The sequence below is a fragment of the Heterodontus francisci genome, chromosome 1 (genome assembly GCF_036365525.1).
Source record: "Heterodontus francisci isolate sHetFra1 chromosome 1, sHetFra1.hap1, whole genome shotgun sequence".
Classification (NCBI taxonomy): Eukaryota; Metazoa; Chordata; class Chondrichthyes; order Heterodontiformes; family Heterodontidae; genus Heterodontus; species Heterodontus francisci.
Window position 1 is genome coordinate 101,060,800 of NC_090371.1, and position 22,595 is coordinate 101,083,394.

The following is a 22,595-nucleotide window of genomic DNA, read 5'->3' on the forward strand; positions in this document are numbered from 1 at the left end:
ATCTCGCCGTGCCTTGTCCCAAAGCCTGATTGGATCAAACATGCCGATTGATTGATTAGAGACGGATTCTCAACCTCCATAGCCAACAATTACTTCAATGACAGCAAGTATTATAAACATGAGCAATCTAAATCACAACATATTAAAGCATCACTAGATGGTGTATTACAGAGATATCAAATTATCCATATTAGTGTTTATTCTCCCTATCTATACATACAATAAATTTGAATTGTAAGCATTGGAGGGGGAAAGATTTGTTGCATTTTCCACGAGCAACGGTCAAAAGTATATGTCATCTGTCGTTATTGTTTCCATCTCACTGTTATATTCCAACATCTTGCTAACTACTGTTTTTATAACAACGACTTATAGGTCCATGTCAGAGATGTAGTGGTTTCAGTTACTTGATCTTATGAACATACTCCGTTCCCATCTGCTCAGAGCAAACTGTCCTTCAAGTGCGTTGTATATTTCCATAACCGCTTATTTTGCAACGACACATTTGTGTATTTTATACACGCATTCATTCGGTGCTATTTAGTATGCGGTTTTACCAAAAAAAAAAATCAGGTCTAGATAAATCATTGGTTTAGCTATAAATCCATTAATTACGAGATACACATTGCTTTGTTCTTACGCTTGTTAAGACGACTTGCTATGCATTCGTTTTCGGGGAACTTTTAGAAACGTCTCGAGCAAAGTCTTTTTACAGAGTAAAACATAGACCGAGAAAACATGTAGCAGTATTCAAAAATCCCGGCCAAATTTTCATTTTGATCAATGTCATTCATAATTTACATGGCAATGTTTTAATGCAGTGTTTAGACGGGGGTCTATTATAAATTCTGAACGTATGTAACTCATTACAGATAAACCAGGAAGTGTACTGTCACTTCCAGAAACGAACATGTTGCTCCATGTGGTTTGAAGGGAATGTACAGTACGCCGCCCATTGCCCAGCCATATAACATTACCGGTACTGACTGCTATATTGACATATTTTATAAAGATCAACGCTGGTTTAGCTCCACCTTGCGGGAAAATGACAAACTGAAATATATGAAATTAAAAGACAGAAAACGTTGGAAATACTTAAGCAGGTCTGGCAGCATCTGTGGAGAGAAACAGAGTTAACTTTGAAGGTCGATGACTTGATACACTGAAATGTGTAATGCTTTCACTAAAGCTAATCCAGAAATGTGCGGAGTCTCTCAATTGAAGAATTAGGCCTCGATTCTCTTTTTGGGACGGATTAGAGTGGTTAAATGAATGAGGGAAGATTTTGACTTCTTGCCAGCCGAGCGCCCGTTACCGGCCATGAAGGGACAGCTCCCCAGTTTGGGGCCACGGGAATGTGGGGCGCTGTGACTCCAGCAGCAGCTGTGAGTAGGTCCTGGGAGGCAAGGGCTTACAATACTTTTGTGGGGCCTCGAGGAGCACCCGTGACTCTACAAAAATAATTTAAAACTTACCTTCTTACGTGTCAATTTTGGTCTAGTTTGTAGCACTTTGTCGTCCGGTGTTCCAACTAATATCTACCCCTCCACTAACACCAAAAACAAATGATCTAGCCAATTATCTCATTGCTGCTTGTCGTACCTTGATGTGCATAAATCGGCTTCCACGTTTCCTACATTTCAAAATTAATTTATTGGCTGTAAATGCTTTGGGGTGATTTCCTGAAAGGTGTTATACAAATGCAAGTCTTCTTTTCCAACGCTTCTTCAGCATTAATGCCTATGAGACTGGTCGAAGCGTGCACAATACATACTCCGACCACTTCTATCCTAACAAGACAATCAGGATCCTATGAACAGCATAGGACCTCAATTTTCATATTAAAAGGGGCCTACCACCTGAAACAGGCAGGTCAGTCTGCTGGCCCACAGTAAGCCCTGTGAAATTTGCAGCACTCTGATTTGCAATGCCATTTTCAGATTGTTACTATCCGATTAATGCTTATTTTTTTCAGGTCAAAATGGGTTCTTAGAGATTATTGCCATTAAAAACCTGAACATATATTATCGTCCAAAAAAAGTCAACAACTCGCTTAATACCCGCCAAGAGCCCAATATGTGTCATTTAAATAGACTTAAGGGCGACTAACTTTCCAACCTATTTCCACTAACTTCCACCCAAGATAATTACTGTGGCAGTAGGAGTATTTCACCGTTCTTCAAATGGATGTAATTTTCCTTCATGGAGCAGTTTAGAGGTTTTTCATTTTTCAGAGACAAGTTATTTTCTGTAAGCTGTTTCAGAACTGGCATTACAATCTCGCATTGCTGAGCATCGGTTATCTTGTCTAGCCATAGCCTAGAATCAGTGCTTAGTATGTTAATATGAGGTTATTGTTGAATGGCCACCTACAGTTTTGGCATTTGAGAAAGTGTCAGATTGTGATTCAACACTTCTGTTTGTTTCAGCTGCAGTTTAAATATCTGCAAGTTCAGAGAAGTCGCCATTGCAAGCTTGAGGTATGATGCCAGTGCTAAGCTCTTCAGCATCTTTTCACTTCTGTGCGTCACTAGGGTACGATTGTTTCATTTTGCTATTCAAGCAGCAACTGTAAAAAGAAATTACAGTTTAACTTAAAGTGGGATTGTTGATTGAAATTTGATTGTGAATTTCCAGGATTTTCTGCTCTTGTTTCAGCCTCTTTTTGTTGAGCACTTGGTGCTCAGTGCTGACACCGAGTGACAGATATAGGACATTGTCCATTCCAGCGTCGATAACAGTTTTATTTAGCAGACTTTTAAGGTCAAACAGACTAAAGGAGACCCTGATTCCACCAATCAGCCATGCCATTTTGTAGGTTGGCACAGGGGCATATAACGTATTGGTAACCGATTCCCTTACACGCCTTTGTAACCTAGTTAAATGAAATGGGTTAGCGTCCTTTGTTTAATTGACAGACGGAGGAATTTGAGACAAACAATAAGATCTTAAATGTTCCTGTTGACGAGAAGCAGGTGATCTTGGGTTGGTCGAACATTCTACACCTTGACTCCACCCCTCCCCATAGTCCTTCCCAATAAGACGGATACGCTCTGCAACAGGGTCCTAGTCCTGGATTATACCTTTAACTATAACTATTTTTTCCTTCTACTTTTCTGCTTAGTTCAATGAGGTTTATGCTGCACCCTCACGTTGTGCTCAGCTCTTCCTCTGAAGCAAATGCAGACCGAGCACCTCTAGTTCCAGGTGGACCCCTCCTCCGACTGCAGCTTGGAGATCAGCCCATTAACCAAGATGATTGAGCAACTTCTACTCCATGATCTCTAGCCGATAATAATATCTGACAGCAATTCAGAGAGGAAGTAACAATTCCTGGGATCCTAGTTACCAAGAGCATTCAGGAACCCCCCCCCCCCCCCCGCAAACATAGTACTCTGAACTCGCACCCCCCACTACAATCCATTAAAACACTAACGTGTAATAAAATGGACGAAGAAATATACAGGTAGAATGTTTAGACACTGCATTGATAATAAAGCAAGTCATATCACAGAGAAGGATGATGTAGGTGTAGATATCAGGGAGGGGGATTGTGATATACTCGAACAAATTAGCATTGAAAGGGAGGAAGTATTAGCTGTTTTAGCAGGCGTAAAAGTGGATAAATCCCTAGGCCCAGATGAGATGTATCCCAAGCTGTTATGTGAGGCAAGGGAGGCTCTGACACAAATTTTCAAATCCTCTCTGGCCACAGGAGAGGTACAGAGGGCTGGAGGACAGTGAATTTGGTACAATTATTCAAGAAGGATATCAGGGATAAACCAGGTAATTACAGGCCGGTGAGTCTAACATCAGGGGTAGGAAAACTATTGGAAAGAATTCTGAGGGACAGGATTAATCTCCACCTGGAGAGGCAGGGATTAATCAGGAATCGTCAGCATAGCTTTGTCACAGGGAGATCGGGTCTTGCAAACATGATTGAATTTTTTGAAGCGGTGACTAGATGTGTAGATGAGGGTAAAGCAGTTGATGTAGTCTACATGGACTTCAGTAAAGCTTTTGATAAGGTCCCGCATGGGAGATTGGTTAGGAAGGTAAGAGCCCATGGGATCCAGGGCAATTTGGCAAAATTGGATCCAAAATTGGCTTAGTGGCAGGAGACAGAGGGTGATGGTCGAGGGTTGTTTTTGCGATTGGAAGTCTGTGACCAGTGGTGTACCGCAGGGATCGTTGCTGGGACCCTTGATGTTTATATTGTACATTAATGATTTAGATGTGAATATAGGAGGTATGATTAGTAAGATAGCAGATGACACGAAAATTGTCGTAGTGAAGAGGAAAGTCTTAGATTACAGGACAATATAGATGGGCTGATAAGATGGGTGGAGCAGTGGCAAATGGAATTTAATCCTGAGAAGTGTGAGGTGATGCATTTTGGGAGGACTAACAAGGCAAGGGAATATACAATGGATGGTAGGACCATAGGAAATACAGAGGGTCAGAGGGACCTTGGTGTACTTGTCCATAGATCAGTAAAGGCAGCAGCACAGGTAGAGAAGATGGTTAGGAAAGCATATGGGATACTTGCCTTTATTAGTCGAGGCATAGAATATAAGAGCAGGGAGGTTATGATGGTGCTGTATAAAACGCTAGTTAGGCCACAGCTGGAGTACTGTGTGCAGTTCTGGTTGCCACACTATAGGAAGGGTGTGATTGCACTGGAGAGGGTACAGAGGAGATTCACCAGGATGTTGCCTGGGCTGGAGCATTTCAGCTATGAAGAGAGACTGGATAGGCTAGGGTTGTTTTCCTTAGAGCAGAGAAGGCTGAGGGGGGACCTGATTGAGGTATAGAAAATTATGAGGGGCATAGATAGGGTCGATAGGAAGAAACTTTTTCCCTTAGCGGAGGTGTCAATAAACAGAGGGCATAGATTTAAGGTAAGGGGCAGGAGGTTTAGAGGGGATTTGAGGAAAAAAATTTCACCCAGTGAGTGGTTGGAATCAGGAACACACTGCCTGAAGGGGTGGTAGAAGCAGGAATCCTCACAACTTTTAAAATGAATTTGGATGAGCACTTGAAATGCCATAGCATACACGGCTATGTTCCAAGTGCTGGAAAATGGGATTAGAATAGATAGGCTTGATGACCAGCATGGACATGGTGGGCCGAAGGGCCTGTTTCTGTGCTGTATAACTCTAATTGACTCCATGACTCTAATTGAAAGTCTGGCAGCTCTGCAGCACTGGCAGTGAGCGGTGGCCACTGTCGGTACTGCAGGAGGCCCTGCAGGAGCATCTCGGGAAGGCAATACATTTTTGCTTACACCCTGATGCTACACAGAATTGTTGAAACATTTGGGCAGGATTTTATTATGTCCTTAGAGACGGATACCAAGACGGGGAGCAAACAAAATGGCAGGGGGCACCATTCCAATGTTGCCTGAGGTAGTGTTGGACATGACGTTGTCCTACTCCCCATGCCATTTTGTCCGTGATGGGGAGTTTGAGGACAGCCCTCCCACCCAAGGCCAATTGAGCCAATTAATGGCCACTTTAGGGCAGCTTCCCACCTCTGCTCCCATTTCACCAATGTTGGATGGGCCCACTGCTGTGTGGAGACACCACTGGGGAGTGGGGAGTGTCTTCTCTGGGGGCAATCCAAATATATTACATCCACTTGTTCTCCTTTATCTACCCTGCTTGTTTTAAAGGAAGTAGACAAGGAAATAACAGATGCTTTAACAATTTAGCTTCCAAAGCTCTCTCGACTTAGGAGTTGACCCTTTTAAAGTGTAGGTCAAGAAGTTAACTAATTTTTTTGAGGAGGTAAATAAAGCAGTGGACAGGGAAATATCTATGGATGTCGTTTATATGCATTTCCAGAAGGTATTAGATAAGATTCCAGATAAGAGACTGTTAGTTAAAATTAAAGCTCATGGAATTGAAGGCAAATTATTAACCTGGTTAGGAGATTGGTTAGACGGTAGAAGCCAGAGAGTAGGTATAATCAGTATGTTCTCAAATTGGAAAGAAGTAACTAGTTGTGTCCTACAAGGATCTGTGCTGGGGCCAACTACTCACTGTATTTATTAGTGACATAGATAACACAATTGGAGCCATATGTGAATGTTTGCTGAAAACATAAAGATTGGTGACTTAGTCGTGTAAGCAGGAGCATAAAATTATGAAGACTCATTGATAGTTTTGCCCACTATGACAGATGGATTTGCATGCAAGTAAGTGTGAGGTCATCCATTTTGGACCAAAAAAGGATAGATCCGAGTTTTTTCAAAAAGTTGAAAAGATAGGAACAGTGGAGGTCCAATGAGATTTAGGGGTCGTGTACACAGATCACTAAAATGTCATAGTCAGGTACAAAACAATAATCAAAAAGGCTCTTGGAATATTAGTATTTGTAACTAGAGGGCTAGAATATAAAGGGGAGGATGCTTTGCTACAGCTATACAAAACCCTAGTTAGACCACATCTGGAGTATTGTATACAGTTCTGGACAGTTCACCTTAGAAAGGATGTATTAGCCTTGGAAGGGGTGTACCAGAGTGCTGCCAATGGTCCAAGGGTTAGGTTATGTGGGGAGATTACATAAATTATGCTTGAATTCCCTGGAGTATATAGGATTAAGGGGTGATTTGATTGAGGTTTTTTACGATTTTACAAGGAACTGATCACGTAGATAGAAACTTTTTCGGCTGTGAGGAAGTCTAGAACAAGGATACTTAACCTTAAAATCAAAGCAAAGCTATTCAGTAGAGAAAGAAACCAGGACTTGCATTTATGTAGTGCCTTTCATGACCTCCAGACACCTAAAAGCACTTTACAGCCAATGAAGTGTAGTCACTGTTGTAATGTAGGAAATGTGGCAGATAATTTGTATGCAGCAAGGTCCCACAAACAGCAATGTGATAATGAACAGATCATCTGTTTTTTAATGATTTTGGTTGAGGAATAAATATTAAAATTGATAGTGAACTCCCTTCCCCCAATACTGCCATGGGATCTTTACATCCACCTGACACAGCAGACCGAGAAGTGCAAAGGCTGGTCGAAGTGTGGAGCTCTCTTCCACAAAAAGCAGTCGATACTAATTTTAAAACTGATATCGATAGATTTTTGTTAGTCAAGGGTATTGAGGAATATGGAGTCAATGCGTGTAGATGGAATTAGGTTACAGATCAGTCATGATCTCATTGCATGGCAGAATAGGCTCAAAGTGCTGAATGTCCTACTCCAATTCCTATGTGTAGGCCAGACCAAGTAGGTGCTCTTCCCTGAAGGACATTACTGAAACAGTTGGGTTTTTACAGCAATCCAGAAGCTTCCATGGCTATTTACGGCCATTTTTCTGGCAAACAATTTCCTATTGTGAGATTTTTACTCACAACATTTGGTTTGCTAATTTGGTGCCTTAACCATTCATCTACATAACCCACCCATGTCTAGTCTAATGGTGACCATGAAACCATTGTCGATTGTTGTAAAAACCCACCCGGTTCACTAATGTCCTTTTAAAGATGGAAATCTGCCATCATTACCTGGTCTGGCCTACATGTGACTCCAGACCTACCACAATGTGGTTGAACCTTAAAATGCCCTCTGAAATAGCATAGCAAGCCATTCAGTTCGAGGGCAATTAGGGATGTGCCATAAATGCTAAAATAAAAGCAAAATACTGCGGATGCTGGAAATCTGAAATAAACACAAGAAATGCTGGAACCACTCAGCAGGTCTGGCAGCATCTGTGGCAAGAGAAGCAGAGTTAACGTTTCGGGTCAGTGACCCTTCTTCTTGCCAGCGACGCCCACAGCCCACAGTTGAATAAAAAAAACTGCCTCACTGTCTCAAAAGGACAATAGGATACATTCCAGACTAAGAGGTGTTAACTACACCCATCCTGAAACATCGAGACATTTCTGAATTGAATAGGTCTTCTGAGACAAAGAAGGTGTGACGCTGCAACATCATAATAGAATAGTATCCATTCAAGCCATGGATTCCACCTCCTGGTCCATTGTGTGGTCAAATCAGGAGACAAAGCCATGTGCCAAGTAACAGAAATGCTAATGTGATGTATTTTGACCTTAATAAGTGGCCCTCTGGAGAGGGAGGAGAGATCACAACAACATCACAGAAAGCAGTCCAGCAAGAGGCTGTGAAAAGAAATCCAGCCAAAACAAGGAAGAAGCCCTGCTGCTAATTCTAGACTTTAACTTGCTGCAGCAGAGAACTTCAAGGGTGGAATCTTATGAGTGCCACAGTGTTCCCGACGGCGGGACCGGAAGTTGTCGAAACTTCCACTTCTCCCGCAAATCCTGTTTCCCACGCAATTTTGTATTTAAGTCAGCAATGCGACGACGGGCACAGAGGGCATACGGCAAGGGTGGCCTTTCATTGGTGGAACCTGCTGTCACTGCTCCAAGCACCATGATCACTACTGATTTTAAACATTCTGTGCTTGCATCCTGAAGGTTCAGCAGTCTTCCTTTCATTTAAGTATCTTCAGAATAACTTAAATTGAATTTTTTACTTAAATCAAAATGTTTTCGCCTCCATTATTTTGTGAAAGTCACCATCAACTTCATATATTGTTTATTTTCCCTGCAGCCAAAGTGAATCAAATGGCAGCCAGCAAAGGACGTCCCACCCCAAGATTCAGTGATGCCTCCCTGCAACAGGTTCTCCTCCTGGCCATCAGAGAAAGGCAGGAGGTCCTCTTCCCTGTAGATGGAGTCAGAAGACCCTCCTGCCTCACCAAGGTGGCCTGGATGGAGGTAACAGAGGAGGTCTCAAACTGTGGGGTCACTTGTAGAAACATGGGTGCAGTGCCACAAGCACATCAATGATTTGGTCAGATCAATGAGGATAGGTGGTCCTGTTGAAGCTGCTCCATTGTTTTCTTCCATGGCTCCATGTCTTTAAGGCAAAGGGTACATAAGGCATGCTGTGAAATGTGTGAGCAGCCTTGGTGCCATTCACTAAATCATACTGCACCAAGATGATGATTGGCGTTGTATGTGATTGGATGTGTGTTTTACGAAAGTCAAAGCAGAATGAGTGATGTTGATGCATGTATGCAATGGTTGTGATGCATCATTTGCCGTGTCATTAAACCTGCACTGTCTTCTGCAGGATAAATGAAAAATTGTGTATCAATTGTTTAATTATATGCAGGTGGAGGGTGTTAACTGGGGTCTTACTTGAGCATTTATAAGGAGACTCTTACTGAGACTGGTTGAGTGTTTTGAGTGAGGAGCTACATATTTGTAATCCTTTTACTTTGTATAATAAATGTGAAAGTGAGTAAAGATAGGCTCCAGCATTATCCTTCCACAGCAAGCTTTCTGCAATTTAACAGTCACAACCAGCGTGAGCATACAAAGAAAGGAGGAGGGGTCCCTGACAGAAGGCTGCTGACCACAGCTGAGGAGGAGGTATCTGAGATTGCGAGTGAAGGGGAGGGAGGGCAAGCAGGGATGGCGAGGCAGGAGCCACACGGCGTAAGGATGAAGTGTCATCTCTGCTCTTGCAGCTATATGTGGAAACTGAAGGAAATTTTGTGAACTCACATGAAGTACATGCTTAAAGTGCCTCTATTTGTGTCTCCACTGCAGGTGCCCGTACTCGAGTAGCAGAACACCACATGGCCCAAGAATCCTCCTCTGGGGCGGAAGAAGAAGCCAATTCCCCAGAGGGAACACCATCACCTGCCTCTTCGTCCACCTCAATTAGCACTGATACATCGACACGGTCTGCAGAGGATTTAAGATTAGAATCTGGGCCACAAGCTGGTGTGCACAGCATTGACACATCCCAGCAGCTGAGGGAGCATGTGCCAGCCAGGTCCCCTGACAATCGGAGGACTGCTGTGGATAAGGCCCCTGTTCAGCCCAATGCTCATGATGATCCTTTGTTTTTTGCTACGAGAAGTCTGCTGGATGTTGTTACAACCGAGGTGGGAGGAATGCACTGTTTACTCTAGTTCCACTTTTCCACATGTCACAACATATGTTACAATTTTTTCCCACGTACCGATATGGTCAATCATTGACACTATTTTTATCCCAACCAGGTTTCTTTAATAAACAACAAAACTTTCAGTTTATTATAAAACCAGTCTTAACCAGTAACATAGGAAAGCATAAACACACAGATCGAAATACAGAAGTTCCCTTTTTGCCTTAGCTCCTTGTGCGCGTGCACACACACAAACACACATACACCAGTTAAGCAAAAAAATAGAGATTTACTCTTTAGAGCTCTAATACAAAAAAAGAATAGGTTGGCCAAAATTTCTAATTCTTGAAGAAAAAAGAGAAGATATGAAAAGATGACAGAAGTCCTTTCTGGTTTGGCGTCCTAAATACGTTTAGACTGCTGTCACTGGGATCTTCCTAGAACAGTTCTTGACAGGCGACGTTAACCATCAGTTTGAGAAGGCTTTCCAGGGAAAATGCAGTAACTGGGATTTCAGGCTGTTTCTTACACTTTCTTCTCAGCTTCTGAAGAGATGGAAAACTGGCAGGTTTTTTCAAAGAGCTGGAACAGATTGAGCTGCGTGTTGCTCTCCTGGCAAGTTTTCTCCAACTGTCTTTTCAAACCATTGGCCATATCCCAACTCACTGTCCAAAGTGAAACCAAAACCAATGTCACAAGAATCAAGCCTTCTGGCCCCTATAAATCTTGGCCTGTCACTTCTTTGCAAACATCTTTCCCCAAGTCAAAAACAACCCCTGCTGGGTAATTACTTGAAAACAGGTGCCTTTCAGTAACTGTCCACAATCCAGACCTCTCAGTGACCCTTGTTTAAAAAAAATATCCACGGACTCCTTTTGAGCTTTAAAACACAAATCTTCAAAATTTAACAACAAAATGGAAGCATTCGTAACAATGTGCAACAAAGCCATGTGGAAAATATGTCAGCGATGCCTGAGGTCATGTGTGGCTTTGCACGTGCCATGGAGAGGTCCATGCAAGCCACGATGCTTGCCATGTCCCAGGCATTTGAGCATATGGCTTCCTCAGTCAAGATTCTGGTAAGCTCCGTGGCCAGTCTGGTTGAACACTCGAGCCATATGTGATCTGACCTGCACTCCATCTCTGTTGCTATGGGCTCCATGCAGCAGAGTTTAAGCGAGAGGGGAAATGAGGAACCTGGACCTCACTCCAGGTGCTCCTTCCCCTCAGGGAGACAGGCAGGTGCCATCGTGCACACAAATGGAGGAGGAGCGCATGCCAGATGCCCCAGGGCCTTTCTCTCAGGACACCCCCAGAGTAAGGGGCGACTCGTCCTCCCCCTTGACATTGACCCCCTTACCTTCAGCAGGCGAGCAGACGGGGATACTCAAGCACCATTGCTGCAGTCCCCTCGTAGAATGGAGCTATCAAGGCCCCATTCCTCCCGAGGATGCTCACGACAGTCATCCAAAGCAATGGGGCAGCGCACTGAGCAGACTGCTTCCACCTCAGCTGCTAATATCTGGGTAACACCAAGTGGAAGAAAAAGAAAATTGAACATTTTGATCACGATGATGGCATGGATGCTGTACAAATTGTGACGATTGAAAAAATATATTAATACATTTTTATTTCATGCAAAATTTGATCTGTCACATCTCAGGCTGAAATGAATCACACTTGAAATCACAGCTGTAACTTTAACAAAGATTTAACAAGTGTCTTATTAAAGACTTCTGTAGTGTTCTTGCTTACTGCTCTCACTGTGGCTATAAAACTATTTGACCTTACAACAACCCCCAGGTCAGATGTTTTCCCCAAAGCATAAAGCTACTTTCAATTTCCCTTCCAAGTACCATATATTCTATAATACTCAATCCCACACATACAATCATGACATTCCTCCCTTATCAGACCAAAACATGTCCATGATTTTTTGAATATAATCACAACACATAATCTTCATATCGTTTTGATGGTCTCCTCTCCCGCACCATGTTCTTCATATTGTCTCAGAAACTCTGGTCACCACGTCAGGATTTGGAAATGTCAGTTGGCACCTCTGGAACTGATGTTTCTCCCTCTGGATAACAAATTGTCTGCCTGCCAACAACATCACTGGCTTGGACATCTGAATTTCTAGATGTCAACTTCGCCTCAGCTCTTACATCCGGTGTCGTTGTCACCATGATACTTTTTTGACACATGAAGAATTTCTATCATACAGTACCTCTTCTGGCGACTGCACAGTCACACTGTTTCCCTTCTTGGCAATAACAGTGTACAGCTTGGAATGATACGGTCTATCCATCTTATTCAGACTCTCCTGCCTCAGCACTACTTCATCACCTGGCATCACATCAGACTGTCTAGCTCTCCTTCTGTGGTCTGCATTAGACTTTGCAACACCCCTTTTCTCAGCATCATGATCTTGAACCTCCTGATCAACTCTAATGTCCCTCAGCTCTGGTATCTTGGTGCGTATTTTGCGTCCAAATTACAACTCAGCTGGGCTCTTTCCTGCCGTTATATGTGTAGTTGCTCTATACATGGCTACATATGACAACAACACCTCCTTCCAGTCTTTACCCTCAGCCTGAGCAATCCTCATCTGTTTCTCTAAGGATTGGTTTTGTCTTTCCACTTCCCCATTTGCCTGTGGCCATTTAGATGTTACTCTGTGATGGTGACTGCCTGTGACTTGCATGTAATCTGCAAAGGTCTGTGAAATGAATTGAGGCCCATTGTCTGAATACAACGTAGACCATGCCTTGCAAATATTTCAGTCAAGGCAAACACCATTTTCTCTGCTGCAGTAGACTTCATTATCACATACTCATTGTCATGCAGGCCCCCACCTGCCAAGAATTAGACACATATTTCACCACATGAACATTAAAATTCAAAATTGTTGCTGGGAAGAAAAGAGGACCTATCACAAGGAATTGCCAGGCCCCTCACTGGAATTACCTTTTTTGCATACTAGCAGACAGTGTTGGAACAAAGAAACCAGTCCCAGCCCCAAAGCACAAACAGACGTGGTCAGACCATTTTAGTCACTTGACTAACTGGCTATTGGAGTTTTTTGAATTTGAACTTGCCACAGAGGTTTTGAAGACAGAAAGTTGTTTGCTCCTGGACTAAAAAGACCTCTCTCCTGTTTGCTTTCATCTTGCTGTCACCAGTTTCAGAATCCAGTGAACACATGAACCCCAAGAGAGAAAAGTCTCCTACATATTGCCTCAAACCTCTCTGCTTCTTTTCCTTCTGCTCTTTTCTGTCTCTATTTGCATGTGCATATCATGTATGCATGCTAGATTGGGGCATGGCGTGTATCCGTAGGCATTAGCCAAATTAAAGTTTAAATTTTAATAAATTTCACTTTTCTTTTTGAAAGCTGAGAAAACCTGTTTGTGCTCATTTCTTTGCCTTATAATTGGAAAGCGGTGAGCAAGGATTCACCAAGGGGGAGCTCAAAACACAGTGTGTTTAAAATTAAAACCCTGTTACAATAAGACCAGGTGAAGGTTGAAAGAGACCCCTAGATACCTTTCTCACCTGGTCGTAACACTCATAATAATGGCTGTAATAGTCAATCACCAAGAGAGTGTGGGAAAATGGCGCACTGACACGGAACACAAAAGTCCGAGTGTATCAAGCCTGTGTCCTCAGTACCTTGCTCTATGGCAGCGAGGCCTGGACAACGTATGTCAGCCAAGAGTGGCGTTTCAATTCATTCCATCTTCGCTGCCTCCGGAGAATACTTGGCATCAGGTGGCAGGACCGTATCTCCAACACAGAAGTCCTCATCCCCAGCTTATACACACTACTGAGTCAGCGGCGCTTGAGATGGCTTGGCCATGTGAGCCACATGGAAGATGGCAGGATCCCCAAAGACACATTGTACAGCGAGCTCGCCACTGGTATCAGACCCACCGGCTGTCCATGTCTCCGCTTTAAAGACGTGTGCAAACGCGACATGAAATCCTGTGACATTGATCACAAGTCGTGGGAGTCAGTTGCCAGCGTTCGCCAGAGCTGGCGGGCAGCCATAAAGGCAGGGCTAAAGTGTGGCGAGTCGAAGAGACTTAGTAGTTGACAGGAAAAAAGACAGAGGCGCAAGGAGAGAGCCAACTGTGTAACAGCCCCGACAAACAAATTTTTCTGCAGCACCTGTGGAAGAGCCTGTCACTCTAGAATTGGCCTTTATAGCCACTCCAGGCGCTGCTCCACACACCACTGACCACCTCCAGGCACTTACCCATTGTCTCTCGAGATAAGGAGGCCAAAGAGAAGTCAATCACCACTAGTATGGACTCTCCTGATGGAAATGGGTCTAAGAAGTCAACTGCTACATCCTCCCATGGTCCAGCCAGTAACTGTGTACTGGTTCTGGTGGATTGGGTCAAAGGTGACATCCATGACTTGTTTTGACAAACTGTTCCACATCTTTCTCCATCCCCGGCCACCATACTTTGGTTTATAAGCTTAGTACCAACCACTCCCAGGTGACCCTCCTGAGCTAGCATCACTAGTCTAGGCCTAAGCCTTTGTAGCACTATGTGCTGGATTTTGTTCTCCCCCAGGCGTCGGGTTCTATGGCGGGAGAGGGCCTGAAGATGCCACCGGGAGAGGGCTGCCACGCACCCGGACGCCGGGAGGGCCCGGCCCGATTTCACTGGTGGTACGAGGCCTCGTGGCAGCACTCCCCCGCCACTCAGCAATGGGATCCCAATTTGAATATTTAAATAAATGAAAATGAATGAATTAATGACACTCACTTCGCCTCCTGATGTCCCGCTGCGATCTTTGGCCTAGTGGCCAGCACGCCCATGCCTTCGGATCCCTGTCCGGGGAAACGAGGTGCCAAGCTGGTGGGGAGGGGGTAGGAGGTAAGTTTATCAGTGTTGGGGGTGGTGGTATGGGGTCAAATTAATGCCGTGAGTGTAGGGGATGGTGGGAAGGGTTGGAGTTTCAAGTTTGTGCAGTTTGAGGAGGGAAGGTCAGATGGACAAGGTAAGTGTTTTTTTGGGGGGGTGGAGGGCAAATAATAAATTGTTATGGGGGGGTGGGAGAGGGGCAGAGGAAATGTCTATTTATTTTAATTTACTTTTAAATAGTTAAATTTCCCAGTAGGGCTGACAGCCCTTTAAAAATGGGATCAACGCCTGCACACAGGCAGCTGACACATTGCCAGGGATGGACAGGCCGTCCCCTCCATGTGATCGGAGGTGTGGGGGCGGGGGGTGGGGGGTGCGGCCCACCCTGGCTATTTTAATGAGCTGCCAAACGGAAGATTGCGGCGGCTCTGCCATTTCTTTCACCCATTGCCAAAATCGGCTGCCAGCACAGAAAATTCAGCCCTAAAGGTCTGTTACCTCTGAGAATACACTTCCCAATTGTGCACAGTTCTTCTCGTATAATAGTGTATGCTCTGCATGGGAAATTCTCTCAATTTCCAGCTTAGATTCTCTGTCTGATGTCATTCAATTCCAGATCTTCGTCTGATTCTCTTTCAATCTTTCTAGTTGTCATTGCTGTCAGTGTAGCATGAACTGTCACAAACAGCGTGAATGATTCAGCCTCCTTCTCTAGTGAAGATCTGTGTGTTTGATCCTCCCTCAGTAGTCGTGACAGCGAGTCCGCAATGTTCAGCTTTCCAGCAATGTGAACCACCTTGGTCTTGTATTGCTGGCGTCTCAAAGCCCATCTTTTGATTCTGGAACATAGTTTGGATCTGGGAGAATAAATCATTTGTAGTGGCTTGTGATCCATCATTAATTCAAATGCGATGCCAAACAAATATGCATAGAATCTTGCACATGCCCACACCAATCGTCTGAGAATATCTCCCCTCCACATCTGTCAGAGATCTGCTCGCATAAACAATGATTCTCGGGCATTTGCACCAGCGTTGCTCCTAATCCTACTGGACTAGCACCTGCAATGACTTCCGTTGGTGCATTTGGATCATAGTATCCCAGCATTTGAGCCCTTGTCAAGCTGTCTTTCAAAGCTTTGAATGCTGCTTTCTGTTCTTCATCAAATCTGAACCGTTCATTCTTTCTGGTTAACTTCCTCAATGGATCAGCCAGGGTAGTGAAGTTTGAGATATACTTCATGCAATAGTTCATAAGTCCCAGAAAACTTCTCACTTTGTGAGCATTTTGTGGTTCACATGCCTCTGCTATTGCTTTTATCTTGTCTTTGGCAGGATTGATTCCATTGCTCATGAGTTTAGCTCTGTCATGCCCAGCAAGCACTTGTCTGCATTTCCCATAAGTCCTGCTGACTGCAATCTAGCCAATACTAATCTCAGCCTCTCGTCATGTTCCTCTCTGTTGGCTCCATGAATAATGATGTAATCTGAGATATTGGCTGTTCCTGGAATCCCTTGTATCACATTATGGATTTTGTGTTGGTAAATCTCTGCTGCCACATTGATGCCAAATAGCAATCTCTGGTATCGGTACAGTCCACAATGAGTGACAAAAGTAGCCACCTTCCTTGAATCAGGATGAAGCTTCAGCTGGTGGTATCTCCACTTTAAGTCTAATTTAGAGAATACCTTGCTTGTTGACAACTCTTGAAAGATTTCATCCACAGTGGGAACTGGATGATGTTCTCTCACTACCGCTTCATTTACCTGTTGCATATCAACACAGAGTCTGATGTCACCATTTGGTTTAGGCACTACCACAACAGGGCTCACCCACAGTGTTGGTCCTTCAAATGGCTCTATGATGTCTTGGTCAACCAGTTCCTTGATCTTTGCCTCAATTTTCCCTCTCTGACCAAAAGGTGTTCTGCGTACAGAATGAGCTACAGGCTTCATGTTCTCGTCAATTGTTAATCTCATTTGGTGGTTCTGCAATTCCTTGATACCCAATTCATTGAAACACTGGTCCAAACTCCTCTTGAAGCTCTGCATAGGATTTCATAGAATTCACTTTCAATCCAATGTGTAGCACCCTCGAGGCTTGGCCAGTTTCTCTACTCAGAAGAGGCTCACCATCCTCCTCAATCACTATGAATTCTGCCTCCACACTCTGATCTCCAGCTGTTACACTCGTTGTGAAGACAACAGTTTGAAGTGGGTTTTAGATGTGTAAGGATGAAGCTTTTTTTACACATTTTTGCGATGTGCACTTGATTCTGTTTGTCTTCAGTTCCTCCCACAGTGCTGTGCTGATGACATTATTGTCACAGCCTGATTCTACAATAATGCTCATTTCAACACCCCCAACAATCACTGGAACTTTCTCATGGTTGGTTCCATTGACAGAAAACATGTATCCACGATTGCTATTTGTTTCCTCACTCACTGCATCTTCTTCAACTCGTCTCACAGTCGTACAACTTTCATCTCTCTTTTTGCCAGGCTTCCCACTCTGTTCAGCTTTGCTTCTGCACTTCTTAGCAAAATGGTCTCTGCCCCTACATTTTCTGCACATCTTTCCCTTGGCAGGGCAGTAATCATCTCTTCCATAGTGCCAAATCTGAAACACTCTCTCTCAGACCTTTGCTGCTTACATTTACGTGTACCTGGATTCCGTTGCGTCACTTGATTAACCTCAGTTTTTGTCATTCCAATGGCGGAAATGAGGTCAAGTTTCATGCTGTGAACTTGTCCATCCATTGCTTCCAATGCAGCCGCTATCTTCAAAGTGTCATCCGACATTAAGTCACCTCCTCTTTCCAGCAGCCTGCATCTCAACTTGTCTGACTTGCAATGTTGGACCACCTGATCGATTATCTGGTTATTCAAATCCATCACAACATAATTTCATCCATCCGACGCCTGCCTCAAACAGGTCACAAATTGAGCGACTGTTTCCCTTCTTTCTGTCTAATTTGATGAAAAATAGGCTTTTAAACTGTGTCATTTGGTGTCACCACATAATGGTCCTTCAAAGCTTTCACTGCACGTTATAATCCAGCTTTTCTCCCATGTCAGGCAACATCTTGAAAGTCTCCCTCACCGAAGCACCCCCATATGACTCGTTGCTGTGCTTTTGGCACCTCCATCGCCCCATCCAAACACAAACCAAGACTGTCAGCATATGCTTCCAACTCCTCCAATCACACTTTCCATTTCACACTGACGGAACTGGCATCACCCATCAGATCAAACGGCTCAATTCTCTGGATTGCAGACATGTCAGCTCCAGCAAATGCCATGACATAAATGCCATACCCATCTGGTTCACTAATGTCCTTTAGGGAAGGAAATCTGCTGTCCTTACCTGATAGGGCCTACATGCAACTCCAGACCCACAGGAATGTGGTTGACTCTTAAATATCCTCTGAAATGGCTTAGCAAGCCACTCAGTTCAAGGGCAATTAGGGATGGACAATAAATGCTGGCTATCCAGCGATGCCCACATCCCACAAAAACAAATTTTAAAAATCTTAAATATCTCTGAATTTACCTCATTGCCAATGTCACATCTCAGGCTGAAATGAATCACACTTGAAATCACAGCTGTAACTTTAACAAAGATTTAGCAAGTGTTTTATTGAAGACTTCTGGAGAGTTCTTGCTTACTGCTCTCGCTGTGGCTACAAAGCTATTTGACCTGACAACAGCCCCCAGGTCAGATGTTTTCCCCAAAGCACAAAGCTACTTTCACTTTCCCTTCCATGTACCATATATTCTCTAATACTCAAGTGCACACATACAATCATGACATGATCCACTCTCGGTAATGTTTTGCTTGGTTACAGATGAATACAAAGAAGTTTTTTGGAGGCCTATGGCAGGAACGCAATGATGTTTGCAAAGTATCTCAGGAAATGTCCAGTGTCCATATCTCATTGGAATTTGAGCCTTCACTTTTCAATAATGGCCATTTTCCTATTGATGATAAATAACTTTTTGCAATACTGTCATGCCTTACTTTTGCTTTCCATGGCCATAAGTTAACTCTGCTTGTAGTGGTGTGTAGTCGCATTCATTGTAGCCCACAGATGATTTCAAATGCCAATCACATGGAAGTGCAGCAACACTTTGGTAAGATTGCAGAGATGAATAAGACCTCATGCAAAAGTGATTTTCTATGGGGGATTGTTATGTTTCTCCTCACAACGTTCCTTGATGATGCAGCTTATTGTTGGCTGAAACGTGCATAAAGTAGGCTCTCCCTGATGTCCCTTGCGTGTATCTCCATGGCCCTCATATCAATGATGGCATCATTGCTCTCCTCACTCTCTTCATAGTCATCCTTATCTGAGGAGGACTGGCGATCCTCCACCTGCAGAATGTTGCCATGTCTAATTGCAAGGTTGTGCACGGCACAGCAGACAACGATTATTTGTGACACCCTCTGTGGCGCATACTGAAGAGCTCTTCCAGACCTGTCAAGGCAACGGAATGGCATTTTCAGCATGCCAGTGGTGTGTTCAATGATGGCCTTGGTGGATGCATGAACAACATTTTACCTGTCTTCAGCAGTGCTTTGGGAATGACCCCAGGTACAAAGTGGGTAACCCACTTCAGCTGGTTCCACGAAAACTGCTGGCAGCTGGGAGTTCCTCAAAATGTAGGAGTCATGGCAGCTGCCTGGGAAATGTGCTCAAACATGCACAATTCTTCTCCTGCGGTTGCAAACCAGCTATACGTTTAAAGAGTGGAAGCCTTTGCGATTGACAAAGACAGCAGGCTAGTCCCAGGAAGCTCTAATGGCCATTTGAGTACAGTCGATCACCCTTGCACTCTAAGGAAGCCAGCAAAGGTGCTGAAGGCCGCAGACCTTGTTGCCTGCTGTCCCCATCTACAGGTAAGTAGATGAAATCTTTGGCATGTTGGAAAAGTGTGTTGGTCACCTCTTTGATGCACATATGGGTCGCAGACTGTGAGATGCCATATATGTCCCCCGTGGATCCCAAGGAGCCGCTGGAGAAAAAATTGAGTGCAGCAGTCACCTTGAGGGCAACTGGCATGGGATTCCCACCAAAGCTGAGCGGCTGCAGTTCATGCCACAGGATCCTACAAACTTCTGTGACCATTTCACATGACATCCTTAGGCATCTCTGGCATTGCCTCTCTGACATTTGTAGGTAATTTTTTCTTGTCCTGAGGATGCGATGACGTGCCAGTGCCCCTCTTTGATAAGGCTGTTCCTGGATGTTATCATTTGGAGCATCCTCACCTTCCTGTTCTGCCTGTTGCTGGCACTCAGGTATCATGAGTTGAGGGAAAAGAGCCCTCCTTAGTCTCTCTCTTTGTTCCTATTCCCATGGTACTAGACAAATTGGGTGTATGAGACACATGTCGCTGTGGCTTTTCTGAACAATAAATAAGCAGAGCATGGCAATTCAGCCCTTTGTTGCTAGTGTGCTGAAACATCGAGGCAATAATCAGCTTCCTTATATCTGCCTTCAAATTACAGCATGTAGAAGACACACCCTTTTTCATTTGCCTCCACCCACCCTCTTTACAATCCTAAGAGTATCCATGTGGTTTCCATTATCATTGGAGAAAATGGTGCACATGGAATTCAGGACAAGTCTCCCCACCTTCCAACCTCCTCCTGCAAACTTCCAGCTCGAACCCATCAGCCTTGACCGTTACCCTTCCCTCCGTTACCATTGAGCCTTCTCCCCATTACCAAGCACAGTGTAATCATCAATGTATTCATGCCATCCCTCTCCCTTGTTCCTACTCCTGTCACCTCTTATCCTTGAACCTCCTCACATCGAACTGACCATTGTTGTCGAGTCCCATTCCTCTCCATATGAATTTGTCGAATACCCACCCATTAGTCTTGACCTTCCCCCGACAGAATCCATTTGCCCCCATTGACTGTGACCGTTACCCCTGATAGGCAGTACCCTCAATTTGACCCACAGCTCCCCGACGTTGACAGCACCCATCCCTCCCTTTTAGCCCTTCAAAAAATATCTTCACACAATGCTGCAAACCCGCCGCTGACTTAATTCCTCTCAAATATCTTGCCATCAGGAATTTGAAGAAACACCTCCCACCTAATTATATCACCTGGCGCGCCACCAAATCCACCGCAGTGGACAGCATTAAATTCCCCCCAAAGTGACCGCCACATCCAGTCTGCTGGCTTAACCACCAGGAATCTACAACACCTCAACAAGTACAAGACTACAAACACCCAGGCCTGCAACTTTAAAAGAGACTGTCCTTCCTAGAAGATTCAACAGGTTTACTGTAAACCACAAACACCTACCTCACTTTGAATTACATCCTACCGATTTCTCTTGAGGAATCTATTCTTGTGTGTGCGTGTGTGTGTGAACGTGTTAGGTTGCGAACATTTTGGGAATTGTGTAAAAATAGTTATTTTTTTGAACCTATAAGAAAACCTGTCATTTGTCTGTTTATTTGACCCTAAAAGCACTCAGGGACTAACTCATGATTTGAAACAAAACATAATTGCTGTTAGTTGGGAGGTGAGCAATGGGAACCACCCAGACCCTTACCAACTATCCGTAACACTGATGATAACACATGAGGGCATGCCACGAGCAGCATCAGGCACACCTCAAAATGAGGTGTCAACCTGGTGAAGCTACAACACAGGACTACTTGCGTGCCAAACTGCGTAAGCAGCATGCAATAGACAGAGCTAAGCGATCCCATAACCAACTGATCAGATCTAAGCTCTGCAGTCCTGCCACATCCAGCTGTGAATGGTGGTGGACAATTAAACAACTAACTGGAGGAGGTGGCTCCACAAACATCCCCATCCTCAATGATGGGGGAGCCCAGCACATCAGTGCGAAGTATAAGGCGGAAGCATTTGCAACAATCATCAGCCAGAAGTGCTGAGTGGATGATCCATCTCGGCCTCCTCCTGAAGTCCCCAGCATCACAGATGCCAGACATAAGCCAATTTGATTCACTCCGCGTAATATCAAGAAACGACTGAAGGCACTGGATACTGCAAAGGCTATGGGCCCTGACAATATTCTGGCAATAGTACTGATGACCTGTGCTCCAGAACTTGCCGCGCCCCTAGCCAAGCTGTTCCAGTAAAGCCACAACACTGGCATCTATCCAGCAATGTGGAAAATTGCCCAGGTATGTCCTGTACACATAAAGCAGCACAAGTCCAACCCGGCCAATTATCGCCTCATCAGTCTATTCTGAATCATCAGTAAAGTAATGGAAGGTGTCATTGACAGGGCTATCAAGTGGCACTTGCTTAGCAATAACCTGCTCAGTGACGCTCAGTTTGGGTTCTGCCGGGGGAACTCAGCTCCTGACCTCATTACAGCCTTGGTTCAAACATAGACAAAAGAGCTGAACTCAAAAGGTGAGGTCAGAGTGACTGCCCTTGACATCAAGGCAGCATTTGACCGAGTATGGCATCAAGGAGCCCTAGAAAGCTGAAGTCAATGGGAACCAGGGGGAAAACACTTTGCTGGTTGGAGTCATACCTAGCACAAAGGAAGATGGTTGTGGTTGTTGGATGTCAATCATCTGAGCTCCAGGACATCACTGCAGGAGTTCCTCAGGGTAGTGTCCTAGGCCCAACCATCTTCAGCTGCTTCATCAATGACCTTCCTTCAATCATACGGTCACAAGTGGGGATGTTCGCTGATGATTGCACAATGTTCAGCACCATTCGCGACTCCTCAGATACTGAAGCAGTCCATGTGGAAATGCAACAAGACCTGGACAAT

The 22,595-nt window shown here is 44.3% G+C and overlaps 1 long non-coding RNA gene across 1 annotated transcript; it reads left to right on the forward strand.

Moving 5' to 3' along the window:
- The first annotated feature begins 1,085 nt into the window (after positions 1–1,085).
- Positions 1,086–13,262, forward strand: LOC137371297 (uncharacterized). Its single transcript, XR_010975202.1, has 3 exons — positions 1,086–1,385; positions 8,586–8,752; positions 9,593–13,262. It is a non-coding gene; the product is annotated as an uncharacterized lncRNA (long non-coding RNA).
- Positions 13,263–22,595: the final 9,333 nt, after the last annotated feature.